Source organism: Melanotaenia boesemani, chromosome 6 (genome assembly GCF_017639745.1).
Source record: "Melanotaenia boesemani isolate fMelBoe1 chromosome 6, fMelBoe1.pri, whole genome shotgun sequence".
Classification (NCBI taxonomy): Eukaryota; Metazoa; Chordata; class Actinopteri; order Atheriniformes; family Melanotaeniidae; genus Melanotaenia; species Melanotaenia boesemani.
In genome coordinates, this window is record NC_055687.1 from 36,195,979 (window position 1) to 36,213,199 (window position 17,221).

Below are 17,221 nucleotides of genomic sequence, written 5' to 3' on the forward strand. Positions count from 1 at the left end.
ATTACCTGTGGTGGCCCCCAGGGGTCAGTATTGAGCCCCAAATTGTTTAACATATACATTAATGATGTATTTCAAATCTCTAGATTGCTAAAATTAACATTATTTGCTGATGATACAAATACTTTTTTTTTATCTGGAAAGGATTATAAGGAGCTAGTTATTACTATAAATAATGAATTAGAAAAATAAAAAAATGGATGGATAATCACAGATTATCGCTGAATATAGGAAAGACTACGGTAATGGTCTTTGGTAATTATAACAGGATGGGGGAATAACACAGGTGGTCTGCACATATCCAATTATTTAAATCAGTATAGATGGTATTTGAATGGTACAGAAATGGTCTGGAATGAAGTTGAAGGTGTATTTATCTTATAATTATTGTTATAATTGTTGCTATTGTCATTGCTGTTATTATTATTGTTATTTTATTATTATTATTTTTATTATTACTGAATAACTCCATCATTATATTTGACTATTTAAGATTATAGATTATGTGACATAATAAGGATAATATAGCTATATGGTATCACTATTATTATTATTACTGTATTGTTGTTAGCGTGATGAAAATTGTTATTACATAGTTTCATGATAAAAACATATTCCATAGGGAGATGTTGATTGTACGGACTGAATATTGTTACTTAGCACCACTGTTTCTCTGTGATTGTCTAGTTGCTGGTAGTGGTTGTGTTAATGTTATAAAATGTGAAGATTGTTGTAATTTACTGCGGTGGGATTATATAAGCGAATGCTTCCACACACTCCTTTTGAACTTTTTGTTTTCTTTTTTTATTTTTGGTCATGTATTTTATTTTATTTTTGTTTTTATATTTGTCGTTATGTTCAAATAAACTTTCAATCAATCAATCAATCAATCAATCAATGGGGCTGCTGAGCTGATATATGTGGTGCTGTAACCGCCTGCCCTGCCAATGGGTGGTGGCTACAACTTGGGAATGTTCTGCATTTTTTGGAAGCCAATTATTTAATTAACTGCATGCAAATTCTTTGCATGGAAAAACACTCCTTAACCCTCTGGGGATTATAAATGGACGTTTTTGACAGCTTTTGATTTTATGTTTATATTTCACCTTTAAAACACATTAACATGAATTATGTGGTTTCATTCTTTTCAGCAAACTCTTTACATTTATTTCTTTTTTTCATTTTGACCTAATGTATTCAAGCACTGGACCTAAAATCACACAAAAAACACAAAATCCGAGTAGGAATTAGTTTATTACTGTTAAGGATTTATTACTGTTACTACAGTTGAGTGTGAGGAGCCAGCTTTCTCACAAAGAGCTCTGGTAAGTAATACCAACAGTAATTTACCAGACTGACAAATTACATGAGCGAAAATGAAAAGGAATGGTAAAAAAAAAACTTTTTATGGTCTTCGGGTTTTTAGTTCTACCAGTCTTGTTATTTTGATTTCTGTCTTTCCTGTTTTATTTTGTAGAGTCTTCCCCCTCTTTGTTTTCTGTTTGCTTTACTTCCTGCTAACTGTTCCAGGTCTCTGTCACACTTGCTTCTTGTTTGTAATTAGCTCCCTCAGTATTTAAGCTCCCGGTTGTCCCTTGTCCTGTGCTAGTTCATTGTGTGTTTATTAGATTGTTTGTCTTTAGGCTTCATTTGTATCTTAGTTGTGTATTTTGTTAATATTAAATCTTCTTCAGTCCTTCATTTGGGTCCTTCCACTTTGTCTCCTTTGTCCATTCCTTGACAATTGTATGGGCTCAGGTTGTTCATCACTGTACTAAAAACAACAAAGTGCAGATATTTAGACAAAAATGAGCTCCAGCTGGACTTCAAGTTGCGGGTTATTTGTCAACAATATCTGGCTGGGAGATAACTGCGGGTATGGGTTCTTTGGTAGTTATCATGATAGGTTTGTGTCCTGGGTTTGGGTTGATAAAACTGACTGAATCAAATTGCTGAATTCCCTCATCCACTTGTTATTCAGCTCTGCAGAGGCCTGGTAATGAGCCACTCATTTGATTCTGGTTTGTTGAAGGAGGGACACATCTAAAAGTTGCAGGATAGTAGCTTTTGAGGAGTGAATTTGATTTATGGCAAATGGCTAATCTGAGGTTTAGCTAAATTAACCTCAGCAAGATCATTTGATTTCACCAAGTTGTTTAAAAATACTCACAAATGTTGAGGTAACTTTATCTGTGAAAAGGGAATGCTTTTGACAGCAACCTTCCTCATGATAAGACCAACAGGTTTGTATTCCTGATACGTAGAGGTGTGTAGTTTTATCAAATGGGATATGTACAGTAGGCAGTCCAGTAAAGTCCACACACACACCCTGTCCTGTACATGTGTGGAGGTTTAAAGAAAATCAAGGGACAAGAAATGGCCCTTGACAAAACAAATCCACCAAAGCCAACATCAAATTGACTTTTAGACACAATTCCAGAGCAGGTTAGTATCTGAGGCATTCATTGACCCCACTGATACCAGCTACAAGTGTTTAGTAGTTCCAGTCAGAGTAGTCTATAGGCTGGAAATCAGTGCTCTTAGAGATGGTCATTATCCCTGAAACAGAGACCACCCTTATCTGAACCACACACCTACCTGTGAAGAGGATCCATATTGAATCTGCATCCTATACCACTGTCATCATTGCACACATGTATTAATCATATAGTGTAAAGTCAATAAGATCAATGAAACTCGGGGTGCTTAACCTCACTGCATCTGTAGGGTATAAACACTTTGATTGGTTGTCCTAATGTCTTTGAGAGATGCTGAGAGCAGATACAGTCTCCCTTCCTCAGTCATATGTGGTGAAATGAAGCTGTAAAACTGCTCATTGAGATGACACACAGGTATGATATGTGCTGTTACATCCTCCCTGTTTTCCTTCAGCCTCACATACTCTAAATGTAGCATGTCAGATCCTCTACTGCTCATAAAATCTGACTGGACATTTTATGGCTCTGTAAATCCCTGAAATATTATTGTTTGAATATAAAACCTGCCTCTCTGTCTTTATTGTTTGAATTATGAGCACACAGATATACAGTAGTATAACTGTTTACCTAATCAATACTCTGCTTACAATGCACTGTGGTGGTGCTCAGAGAACTGTTTTCAGTCATCAGCTTGGCTGTGAACAAGTAGGGATGTTATAAAAGTACAAACATTTCCATGACATGATTGACAATGTGTCATTTTGTCTGCTGTATATTCATACACACAACCATCGTCTCACAGCAGCCTACATCAAACCTGTGAAGCTGCACACAAGCTCATTATTTTCAACTTTCCCAGAATCTGCAGGATATTCACTGAATCCTTGAGTTCACATTTCTTTTTTGTGATTGGGTCTTAGGGCACATCCACACCAGGATAGTCTGGGAGAGTCAGTTCAGATGTACAGCATTTCCCACCTTCATTGGTTTGGTTTATCTTCACTCTGAACTTTACTCATGCGCATAAAACCTCCTGAACATTGTTTCACAGTTTCAACTGCATGCTAAGGGGTGATATTCCCTCAAATGGCATACTGACCAAAAAGAAAAACTAAGAAAGTCTGGCTAACTGATTGGCCAGAACCAAAAATGTCTCATTCACTCTAATAAATTTCTGAATTCTAGTTGTTGTTTTTACTTTGGTGTTCAAACCTGATCTTGTTTTGACTAGAATGTGTCCAGTATGCACAGAAGGAGAAGCAACCAGATATCCGCCATGTTGATCTAGGTCACTTCCTCTCTTTGCTTCACTGGATGCTTCGTTTGCTTTCACACTGGAAGAAAATCCAACCAGAAGAGCTTGGTTTCCAACCGGATCAGAGTTCACTTGTTTGGTCTGCACCATACCACTCCAAACTACGTCACACCTCCAAATGAACTATATCATCCGTGGAAATAGACCAGAGTTTAGTAGCAGTGTGAATGTGCCTTTAATATCGAGGAATAGGAGAACTTTCAGACATACTGTTTCACAAAGCTGTATCATTGTCATAGTCTAATGTTGATACTGGTTAAGTTATTACACAAAACATTCTTTTCCTAAGCCAGTTAAGAAAATAAGGTTCTGAAAATACCAAATACAAGAGCATGCACACTTGTGAAGACCAGAATCAGCTATCAGCTTTTTAATGATTGAGGACTGTCTCTCAAGCCCTTTATCTTATGTTTTCGTAATCATCTTGGCCAAATCTAATTATTTACAGTTAAGCTTTTTGCTATACCTGGAATAAGACATATACAACACTTCCAGCTCAAAGTAGAAATATCCAACCTCCATATCTTTATGCCCACCCAGCTTCAAGTTTAAATCTTGCTGCAAGAGTAACTGTAAAATTTCATCAACAGTTATAGAGTTGACTAAACTTCAAGGGATATTTCGGTCACTTCTGCCTCAGTTCCAGGAAACTGGGTGGGTCTGGACTGTTTTTAATGCACCATAAACCGTGTGGCTACAGGATGTTTTCTAATTGCAAAAGCATAAACAAATGTCTGATGTAGAAGTGATACACTGTAAATATTCACAATGTAGTTTTTTTTTTACTATTTTTTTATGTTTAGGTTTGATTTGTATTAGATGGTAAAAATTTACTGAATAAAACAGTAAAAACTTTTAATTTTTGTTTTATTTTTAAACTGAACTCAACATCAAAACTGACCAAAACAATAAAAGTCAACCATCATACTGTTCAGAGGTGTTCAGTGTTAAGGATAGCGTGGTGTGGCTCAGTGGGTAGAGTGGTTGTCTTGTAGCATTGTCGGGTCGATCCTCGGCCTGTCAAGCTCATGTCAAGGTGTCCCTGAGCAAGACATCGAACCCCATATTGCTCCTGATGGGTCGTGGTTGAGCACCTTGCATGGCAGCTTCCACCATCAGTGTGTGAATGTGTGTGAATGGGTGAATGCGATGTATGATGTATAGTGCTTTGGATAAAAGTGCTATCCAAATACAGACCATTTACCATAAGTAATTATCTAATTTAGATCTAAAACTTCTCATCTGGACTCTCCTCTGCTGCTGGTTCACAGGTAAAGTCCAGAAAATCAAACTCCTCTCCTCTATGAACATCCGACCCTCTGAAATGAAGCTGACAAAACCATGAAGCTGCTTTATGTTTTTGTGTCTTTATCCTCAGAGTCCGATGGACAGGTCACAGTGACTTAGCCTGCAGTAGTGAGATCCGATCTGGGAGGAAGCGTTACCATAACATGCAAAACAAGTCAGATGTTTATAGGAGCTACCAGTGTTTAGCCTGGTGGCACCAACAGAAAGATGGCCAAACCCCTAAACTCCTCATAGACTTTACTAGCAGCAGATATTCAGGAATTCCAGATCGTTTGTAATAAAAAAGCTGTAAACTTTGAATCACCATGTCTCTGCTTAGGTGGAGGTGATTCAAATCTGTAAAAGACATCATGTTGAGCTAGTAGATCAAGATTCAGTCACTTTACAAACGCTGTAACTTCAAGCAGCCAAATAAAAAATCCCCCCCCCCCCCCCCCACCAAGGAACATGGCTCGGAACAGGATGGTTTGGAGCAGTTTGGTTCAGCAAACCCTGATCTCTGGTGCATTTTCACAGACATCCATACCCAGTACGTAATAATATGATGTCATAGCAGCACAATGCCCTCCTTGAATTATAACAAAGAAAAATGTGACACAGAAACAAAGGACAGGGATTATGGACATCCCGCACTTGTGTTGTGTTGTGTGGCTTTAAACAACAACAAAAAAAAAAGTATATTTAAACATGGTGCAGTTCTCACTTTGTTCTTCTTGCTGAGTCACACAGGAAGTGACAATTATTTCAACCAATCAATGAATTGCAGTGTGTCAAGCTCCACCCTTCACAGTCGGATCAGTAAGATTGGGACCCCAACAATATGTATCACATAGGTCACGTCGGCTCTGGTTGCTCAGATTATGGTCAAAAAAGGCATAACTGCTTCCTTGCTTGATATGTGCGAAACTAGCTACTTGACAGATATTACTTAAACATATATCATTGTAACTTCTGTAAATAACAGAGGAAAGCCTGTAATTAAATAGTTTAAGAGATCCATCTTCTGTAGGAGAGAGTTAATTACTTCAACTTTACAGTTTTTATTTGTACAATAGAAACTAGATAACACACTGGTGGTTTTAATATGGATGTGGTACCATTAGATTTCTAGTTAAAACTAATTTCTAGTTATGTAGTGACATGTTTCAGTCTCTTCTTGTTCTGCTGATTTAAATTCAGTAGAGACATGCATGTGCGGTCTCATAATTTGGATGTGTGGACAACAGCAGAGAAATGCTAATGTAAGTCTGCAACTGTTTCTTGACTGTAGCTAATTTTGTGTTAATCCTCTATTAGGATGTACTTTTGTGCAGTATGCAGGCAGATGTATAGTACAAATGTGGACACAGCTGTTGAGCTCTCAAAAGGGGTGTGGTCACAATTGACAGCCATTAGTGGCTGAGACGGTTGTACTCAGTTCACTTCAATTTCAGTTCATTATGAAGCAATATATTCACTTTCTCAGCATTTCGTATACACTGAGACCGGCTCAGTACCGAAAATAAGAAGTGAATACTTTTTATACTAGTCAGTTGTACAATACACCAATAACTCAATATAATGTTAAGTTGGGAAATAAACATCCATGTACAAAAAGTGAAAATGGTAATATTTGTACTGATCTCTTGTACTGAACTGAACTTGTTTAAGGGCACATACACACCAGGATAGTCTGGGAGACTTGGCTTGATTTCACTCTGGATGTTTCTCAACTGGACCAAACCGCCTGAACAACATCACACAGTTGCAATAACTGCTTGCTAGTTATTTCCCAAAACGACCGCTAACCAAGAAGAAAGAAGTAGAAAATCCTGCTCACTGATTGGCCAGGACACAAACCAGCTTATTCACCGCAAGAAACCAATGAGGCAAAAATAGATTCATGCAGTTTTTGGGATTTTTGTTTTAACTTTGGTGTTCAAACTTAATGCAGTTTTCACAAGAATCTATCCAGCAGAAGAAGCAGCGTGTAAATGCATGTTCACACTCGTCCAAAAGAAGTGTTGTATTCGTGGAAGTGGACCAGGGTCCGTTTAAAGCCCACCATGCCGGTGTGAATGTGCATTAAATCCTAAGCTTGTTAGTCCCTGTTTAGACCTGCCTCAGTATTGTACATTGGAAATCACTTGTAATGGCGATTTCTTTCTTTTTATTTATTTATTTTTTCAAAGTTGGTGAAATTATATGTATATGTCCTTAGTATTTTGAGAGTGGTCTGAAAATCCTCTCACCAGCAAAACATCTTAAATCACTTTCCTGTTTTAAAAGAAAGGGTTAGTTAAGTCAATGATAATACAAACCCAGTCAAAACCTTTTATTTGGTTTAGCTTAAAACACCATCTAGCTGAGACTAACTTGATGTCAAGAATACTAATGAAATAAATTAAAAAAACATTATCAATCCCACAGGGAAATTGTCATGTTTTGTTTCATACTGTTTTAAATTGTATTGGAAAAAGTTGTTTGACCTTTAAAAAAATCGTTTGCATTTGGCAGGCCATCTCTGTATTCTAAAGGAAACATACTTTTTTTTTTTTAAATCCCTTTTTCTGTACTTTGGAGCATGTACTTGGGTGTAGAAATCACAACCAACACAACAACGCCCTGTGGGTTTTAAAATATCTCATTCAGTGAGTGATTCAGATTTGCAAGTAATTTCACTGGACTAAAAGTACCAAAATACGAAGTGATCCGATGCCCCTATCTGTCCGTAACTGTCTCAAATACGGACAAGATACGGGGAAATCCCCGCCCCATCCCTCACGGATCCTATTTTTTAGATCTCTCCGGATCCACTAAAGATCCAAAAACCCGGATTTTTATCCGCGAGGTATCGACAAGATGCATGTTTATGTGATCCCTCGCGGATCCAATTTTAGATCTTCTCGGATATTGACCTCTAATAAATCCTGAAAAGTCCAAAAATCCAGATTTCCATCTGCGTGGTATCCAGAGGATGCGTGTTTATGTATTCCCCCACAGATCAGACTTTAGCTCTCTCAAGATACTGACCGCATCTTTGGCCGATCATGTTCACAGATCACGGGAAATACACAGAACATCCGTGACGGATGCCGGCCGGGTATTCGTGGATTTTTCATTTATGCAATATGTCTGATTTAATAGTTCTCTTCATTAATTATATGGTTTGTAACCTTTCATGTAAAAGTACTAACCTAGTTCTTATCTTTTAAGATCTTATCAGGCACGTTAAAATCACCTAGTCATTTTCCAGCAACACAATCATAATGTGACAGTCTTCAAATGTTGGTCTGTGTACCATCATTGTGTTGTACACATCACTATCTGGACCAAATTCCACATTACTATTTCAATAAGCATTTATGAAATGACCTACTGTCAAGATTAAACTGTATAAAAATATCAGCATTATTAACTGAACAGTGTGAACAGAACAGAATGAAACAGTCTAATAAATCAGGTGCATCTACAGAACTGCATAGCTGAATGAAAATATGTCAGACAGGAAGACCAGAACAATATTTTTTATTATTATTAATTAAAGCACACAGTTTCGTTTCACTTCAGATAAATGGGTTTGATCCCTCTCGGCGGCTGCCTCTGGCTGTGTGCAGCAGTGGCCACTCACCAGTGGCACCTTTCTTATATCTCAGTCAGTCTTGTTGCCCTCCATTCAGGTGGATACACTTTCCATATGTCTTTGTTTTCACTGTCCGTCCCCTCGTCGCTCATCATGCATGCAGGCACCCCTTCCAGGTATTTGTACTCCTCATCAGTAAGGATTGAGGAAGCAGCAGATCGGCGTGAATTTAAAAGCTTAAACAGAAAACATTAGATTTTACTCAATGGTGAATGACATTTATAGGTCAATGAGAACACTTAAAATGTATAGATTAAAAAATGAACATAGTACAAACATTTTTTACTGCCTCTGCACTGCCAGAAAATTCATCTTTATGCACAGTTCATACAACACATTTCAGTTGTCTGTATCCAGAGAACACTGCTGACTACAACACTGTAATGTGACACACAAGAAAATCAGAAATCTGATGCATCCCCATGCTGGGCTTACACCAGAAGACTTTGAAAAGATTTGCAAAAGACTGCTCACATCTAAAGACAAATATTTAGAGTTTTAAGTATTAGCCTAGTTTCAGACTGAGATTTGACAAAGACTGAAATCACTATTAACAGAACTACAACTAGATTCTTTCAGCATTTTTTGTGATAGTGGACAGTTGATATCAAGCAGGATCCAGGATCAACAGAGAATTTAACATCATTATATGTGCTTTTGTATCTCTACCAGGTGTTACATCCACTCATCAGCATCATGAATGAGTGTTTACTTCTTAGCATAATGCTGGGCTTACACCAACGATTTTAACAGTTGCAGAATAAAAACAGAAGTTTTTAGGAAAGTTTAGGAGTCTTTGCTTTGCTGTGGGCAGATCAGCCCTGTCCTACGTCGACTGTCCAACATATCACAGCAAATGCTAAAAGAATCTAGTTGTAAATAGTGATTCACGATCTTTGTCAAATCTCAGTCTGAGACTAGGATAAGACTTAAAACTTTTAAACATTTGTCTTTAGGTGTGAGCTGGGAACTTCTCTAGAGTCTTTTCCAAATCTCTTCAAAGTCGTCTTCTCTTTGAAGTCTTCTGATGGAGGCCCAGCATTATAAAGGAACCTAAAAACTAAATAAATAAAAAATCTATAAGTGATTCAACTCACTCTATGCCTTCGTTTTGGCCCTCCGATCCTCCTCCACTCTTGTTACAGCCTGTCCTTCCACTTTCAGTCAGTCACTCCATTCCATCTGCACTTCCCTGATCCTCCACACCTGTTCCTGATCCGCTCATCATAATCAAGCCAACCTGTCACACCTGTCTTCCATTGTGTCCCCAGTCCTCATATACTCCAGCATCTGCTATTGTCCGCAACACTGAATTTGTGACACCAGAGTTGTGCTCAGACGTGAACCTGCAGATTACATCACAGAAAACACAACAAAGCAACGTGAAACATGACATATACAAAATCTGCTCTGAAAATTTGTTGGTGACTGTGTAAAATTAAAGCCTATGTAAAAAGTGCAATTGTTGTATCTGAGTCAATTTAAGATGGACTAAAGCATCATTAGTCTGTGATCTGATGAATAAGTAACCACTCAAGGTGATGCTGCATAGAAAATACATGTCTTGTAATCAACTTACAGACTATTAAATGCTTATAGATGTCTTACCTCTCATTTCCTCTGTATTTGTGCCCATCCTCCAGACTCCTGTGGGTCCTTTTTACCTCACGCTAAAACAGCCAATATCACAAACAGATAAAATTTAGATCATGTGAGAAAAAAAAAATTGACAAACTTTTGAAACACCTCATTACAGCGGCTTGTACAGCTGTTTTTTGTTTGTGCCTGTGTTTGCAGACATATTTTATCTAAGGCAGTGGTTTCATAAAGTTTAACATACAACCTTACTATTTTTTCCTAAAATAGGGACAATGTGTGGATATTTATCACAGTGGCTCTGAATGTTCAAAGGCTCCGGGTGGGGGGGTCCCCGGATCCCAGCTTGTAACAGTAGTAACAGTGTATGAAGATGCACATTAGATCTGTTTTACTCAAATCTAATAAAACAAAAAAGACTTGACTAACTTACAGAGACGGTTGTGGGAATCTGCTGCGGAGTCCGTGGTTCCGGAGTTACTGGTGTTTCTGCTCCTGCAGCCAGTCTGTTCTCCACGATTTCAGTCAGTGCCACCAGTTTCTCCATCACTTTGTCAATGTTCTGGTGTGCACCGGACGGTGCCCTGAAACATTTACTATTGTGTTTTGCAACATATCAGTTTTTGATTGTAAACAATGGAATATGATTATAGAAATCAAAGCATGTGAATCCCATTTTTCTCAGTCATTGAAGGGAACAAGGATTAGGAACAATGACTGCTTCTATTGTTATTTATTTTATTAAATTTTTTTTTATAAATGGGACGTTGCATATTAATATACATTTATAACGTCATTGTGGATGACTTCAGCAAAGCTTTTTATCCTTAGTTCCTTAATGTTTAAATCAATTCAGACAGACTTCTTTCAATGAACATTAATTTAACTAGTGTCAAAAATGACAAAGACAACAATTTAAATAAATACATATTTATATGTACTACGTAATACACGACTGAACCAGCTTGTGACTACACTGTACTTTATACTTCACTTGCTGGCGTCTCTGCGAGTCCTACGAAGCTTGCGGTACGACGTCACATTCCCCATTTTTCCAGATTACCGGTTCTTAACTTACCGACACATGCACTTTTCTATTTGCAGTGCAAACTTACTCTCTTCTACAAGCAAAAATTGTGCTTTATCGGTATTAAGATTCCGCTCACATAGCTTTTTCGATTAACATATATCTGCCCGCACAAGCAACAAGGCCGCTCATGCAAATACCTCAGCCGGTCAAAAAGCAGTTTGCCTCTCAGTTTCAAGTAACTGCAGTTTCATTGATATAAGAGAATATCACAACAATTTGTCTGCGAAGCTTACAACTTAAATGTCTAGAAAAGAAGTTTCAACTTACTTCCACATATCAGCTGATGTGATACCCGTAGTCTCAAGACTATAGGCTCTACTGGCTTCGGTAAGGCGCCGCTGCCTTACTGTGTCGGCCCGAGAAGACCCGCATAGTGGAGTTTCGGTCCACTGACAAGAGTACTCCTGTCGTCGGAGTCCTCAGAGTCTGAAGATATGGCGAAGAGTCGTTTTCTTGAGCTAGACATCTTTTATGTTACAATAACCGACCAGAACTCTACCGGAAAACACACAACTCGGGACAGCAGCATAGCTGCAATAGATACCAATAGATTCGATATGATTGGCTAGCGGAAGTAGCCAATGAAATCAAGCTCCTCAAACAGTCCAGCATCGCGAGAATTTACGAGACGAGGCTGAATCCTATTAACTGCAATACCTTACGTTTTAAATAGTAATACATTATCTTATTGTGCTGTTTACATCTTTAGCAGAAGGATATCATGACTACGCCAGTTAAACATGGAGTTAAGAGAAAAACTAGGTACCTCTACTGTGACCACTGTAGAGAGATTGTGTCTAAAACTGCATACTATGACCACTTACATAACTATGGACAAAACGAATGCTCCCGACAAGTGGATACAAAAGAGGTATGCATGGTACATAGACTATTTTTTTTGTATTGATAAAACAATGATAAACAGCTGTACCTACATCAAGAAATTACATGACTACGGTCTTTTCATTAGCAAGAAGTATAACAGTTAAAGTTTAAAGTATGCTAGTGTATAAGTATTGGCAGTATAAGAATAGCAAGTATACTACAGACCATGTACTTGCCGTGTAGACTAACGTTATCAGTCTTTGGACGAAATAGTAAAAATTATAACTAGTTCATAGATAGTTCATGAAAGTATTCTCAGAATATGTAATATGGACTACTTAGTACACTGGCAATGGAATGTGTAAACTTAAAAAAAGCTTATAAATGGTCTGCCTTGGTCCTTAAACAGGACTTCCTAAAAAAGAGCATTAAACATCTGCAGCTCATCCAAAACGCTGCTGCTAGAGTTTTAACCAGGACTAAGAGCTCTGAACACATCACACCAGTTTTGAAATCTTACACTGGTTTTCCAGTTATTCACAGAATAGATTTTAAAACCCCTTCTGATTGTTTACAAATTCCCCAGAATGGTTTAGGCCCAGAATACATCTGTGATATGTTCAGAGAATATAAAACCTAGGCAGAGCTCTTAGATTTAAACTCTGGTCAACTAGTCCAGACCAGAGTCCAGACTAAACATGGAGAAGCACTTTGAATTGTCCCGTACATGAAATGTGTTATACAAATAAACTGCCTTGTTTTATAAAGTAATATACTTAAAGTGTACCGTGTAAAACCTAAAAAATGATTCTATTTAGTCTTAAAATGTATTGCTAGGATAGTATCTAGTTCACTACAAGTACATGGTCTGTAGTAAACTTCCTAGTGTGCATGTGTTTGCTGTGTGCTTTCTCTGGTGCACAGTATGTTGATTTGTGGTCATTCTGAACTAAACTGACAACCTTGTCAATAACTTTTCCTACATTTGCAAGTATCATTTACTCGTAAAATGCACTGACTATGGTTTTTTAATATTCAACTCATAGGGGTGCCCCAAAGAAAACTGTGAAATGAAACAACGGAATGGAAGCGGAAACAAGTTGGTAGCATTTTCAGACTTGATATATTGAAAAATTTGGCTGAAAGAGTTCCTTCAACTATGTATATGGTCAGAAAAATACTTTCACTCAAAAAAGATGACTTCATTCACTATGTGGCATGCCCAGTTTGTAACTAAGTATACACACTTGAGGAGGCAACAGTAATTGTAAAAGATGGACGAGGCATACGAAAAAAATCTGCAAGATGTAGTCATGTTACTTTCCGAACGCATGCTCAAAAGCGTCATCAGAAGGAATGTGGAACATTGCTTATGAAAACAGTCACTGGAAAAAAAAGGGTTAACATATTTACACCCTAAACACAGCTTTTGCTACAGAAATGTTACAAAGAGTTTGCAGGACTTAGTACATAGACCAGGTTTTAAGAAATCCTGTGAGAAGTGGAGACAACGGGATATGTCAGACAATATATATGCTGATGTGTATGATGGTAAGGTTTGGAAAAACTTTCAGTCTTATAATGGCAAGCCATTCCTCTCTGAAGCACATAATCTAGGTCTCATGCTTAATGTGGACTGGTTTCAGCCCTATGACAGAGTTAAAGATTCCATAGGTGTTATGTACCTAGTTTTAATGAATCTGCCTCGTGAGGAGAGATTTAAACAGGAGAATATTATCATTGCAGGAAGCATTCCTGGCCCACTTGAGCCCAAAGAGCATATTAATCCTTACTTGGGACCTCTTGTCAGTGACCTTTATGACCTGTGGAAGGGGGTTTACTTGTTAGACTCTTCTGCTTTAGGAAAGCAACAATACAGAGCTGCTCTACTGTGTTTGTCAAGCGATATTCCAGCATCTCGCAAGACCGGAGGATTTCTAGGCCACATGGCAAAAATGGGATCTAAATGTCTAAAAGAAATTCCAAGAACCATTGATAACAAGGTTGACTACTCAGGTTTTCAGTGTGATCAGTGGCTTCCTAGGTCAAAAGAAAATCATATTCTTTTTGCCAGGAAAGCAAAAAAAGCTAAATCAAAGGCAGATCAAGCAAAGTTAGAAGGAATTTATGGGGCCAGGTATAGTATACTTCATGACTTGCCTTATTTTGACCCTGTTCAAATGCATGCTATTGATCCCATACTTAATATCTTGGAGGGTACAGCCAAAAGAGTAATGCAAGTGTGGAAAGACAAAGGTATACTAAATAGCCACTCCTCCCATGTTTTACAGTCAAGAGTAGATTCCCTAAAAGTCCCAAGTGACCTTGATCCAGGAATTCCTGGAAAAATTGAGTCAGCATTTGATGGTTTTACACCAGCCCAGTGGAAGATTTGGGTATGCACTTATTCTTTGTATGCCCTTAAAGGTCTTTTGCCAGAAGCAGATTATAATATCTGGAAGTGTTTAGTCTCTGCTGCAAGGACTCTTTGTTCTCGGATAGTATCAACAGGTCAGCTGGATGATGCACACAGATGTCTCAAAATGTTCTGTAATGCTTTTGAGCACAAATATGGAAGAGAGTGGTGTACCATGAACTTGCACCTTCACTTGCACCTAAAATCATGCGTCATAGACTATGGCCCTGTTCATTCATTTTGGTGCTTTTCCTTTGAAAGTGCCAATGGGATTTTAGGTGACTACCATACCAATAACAGACATGCAGAAATAATTATGATGCGTAAATGGTTGCTAGATTGGCAGGTATTTCAGAAAAATTTATGTCTACCAAAAAAGTCTGGACAACATTTTGAATTCTCCAAAAGGAAAGCATCAAAATGCAGCTACATACAAAGCATGGAGAAGTTACATAAGCTTCAAATTCTGTCAGACAGTGATGATATTCAGCATGACTTCACTTTGATGATACATTAGAGACCCTGTTGCCACCTTTACACCAAAGGCATATTCCATATGAAGAGAGTGAAGCACTCCTTTGAATGTTAAAGACTTTGTACAAAAAAACTGTACACAGGGTATCTTTTAACGCCATCAGGTTCGACAGATGCACACGGGGGGGAATTACTATCAACAGGAGACTACAGAGCTGATGCAAAGTCATGTGTATTTGCAAGGTGGCTTGAAAATGATGAGAAGACTGGAGAACCTGTGATTGATATGAAAGCTGAAGCTCGACCAGCGTTGATTTCCAGAATGCTTAAGGTCATGGTCTTTGTCCCACCATCTTTTTTCACAGTTAAAGCTGAGCATACTGTGGCTGAGGTTAAATGGTTCAAACAACACAGTGATAGATATTATTACAGTCAAAGTCAGTCATGTTCTGTTTAGGAAGTAGATTTTGAACCATTTTCATGTGCAACATACCTCCCACTGAAAAGAATCATTGGCCGTTGTGCCTATACCAAGACTAAGGTTAGGTTTTCAAGAATTAGGGAGGAAACTGTAAGCATTGTTGTTTAACTGTCATCACTGAGATGCATTTAAGGCCAAGGATATGTTTAGTATTGATTGCTTAAAGATTGACTTTTTTTTTTTATTTTTTTTTTACCCCTTTTTTTTTTTTTTATGATTTTGGAATAAGATTTGTTGTTGCTCCCAAAATATGTCACCCACCTTTTTTTCAATATTAATTTTTTCTTAACTGTCCACTATTGTAGCATTTGCATTATTGTATTTTTAATATTCTAATAAACAAAGTTGATGACTGAAGTTGACTGCATGGCTACTTCAAGTCATTTTCTTATTTTTACTCAGTATCTCTGACTACTAAACAATTTCAAAGTCAGAATAGGTCATTATTGCCAAGTAAGTTTGCACATACAATTTGTCTTGGGGTTAGCAAAAACAATGAAAGTGAAAAAAGAACACACACACACACACACACACACACAAAAAGAAAACACAAACAGTATTTACAGGGCAAGCCTTTTGATAAACTTTTAAAACTACAGTAAAAGACAGAAAATAAAATCAAATCAAAGTATCCACGATGCTGAAAATGTTAAGCAATTCCATAATAACAAAACTGTGCTCTTTTTTTCTTTATATCACAAACATAAATAATCACTTGTCTAAATTAACAAACACTGACTGGTGATATAAGAAAATAAATAAAGTGCCACGCTCCACAGAATATTCTGCCACGTGAATACTACAACATTAGACTGTAAAGCTTGAGCAGGGGATGATTTTAGTTTGTGGCGCTAATCTGCGCTCTCTTCACTCTGAACAACAAAGGCCGGAAGCTGAGGCCGGAAGGCCGGTGTTGAGCTTCAGAGACAGTTTTTTTTTTTTTTGTAAAAGAGTTCAGAAGATCCATACGTTCTAGATGCAATAATTTGAGTAAATATGTTACTTTCCACCTCTGTTTTTATGTAGTAATACATGCTTCTTCTCGTGACCTTCTCATGGAGAGTTATATTATGGAGCTTTGGGACCACATGGGAACACCAAGATTTTTATTTTTTTTATTTTTTTTTCGGTGTGAAACAAGTTCGTAATTAACATCTAAATCAACATGTTGATATTCAGAAATAATACAATAAAACAAGCAAAGAAATCCCTATTAGCACCCCCTGGTGGGTCCATGATGCCATAACATCACTGTGGAAAATACCAGGATTTCCTGTATCTGCCTACAATGTGTACAATGTACAATAAATATACAATGATTTTTTTTTTTCCATTTATTTATTTATTACTAATCGTGGACATATCCAAAACTCCAATTGTTATATTTCTTTTACATAAAAAAGCGAATAATTAGTAAATAAGTCATTCAAACAAAATGTCATTTAAAGGGGTAAAAATGGACGAGGGTCACCAGAGAGGGCAAAATTAAGTTGTGTAGGAGTTGGTTTATGAGATTTGTTATGTATTTTAAAGTGTATACCTAATGCCCGACGATGTATTCATGTGGCTGACAAATCCGCACTTCGGAGTGTGCAAATCCTGAATTGGGACACACCTAAAGACTTCAAGGTATTTCAAATCTTTACGATTTCAGTCTTT

General features: G+C 37.5%; 1 long non-coding RNA gene across 1 annotated transcript; it reads right to left on the bottom strand.

Moving 5' to 3' along the window:
* Positions 1-10,177: 10,177 nt before the first annotated feature.
* Positions 10,178-15,926, bottom strand: LOC121642074. The gene is made up of 3 exons (XR_006010829.1): positions 15,904-15,926; positions 10,702-10,704; positions 10,178-10,254 (listed from the first exon to the last, which is right to left on the bottom strand). It is a non-coding gene; the product is annotated as an uncharacterized LOC121642074 (long non-coding RNA).
* Positions 15,927-17,221: the final 1,295 nt, after the last annotated feature.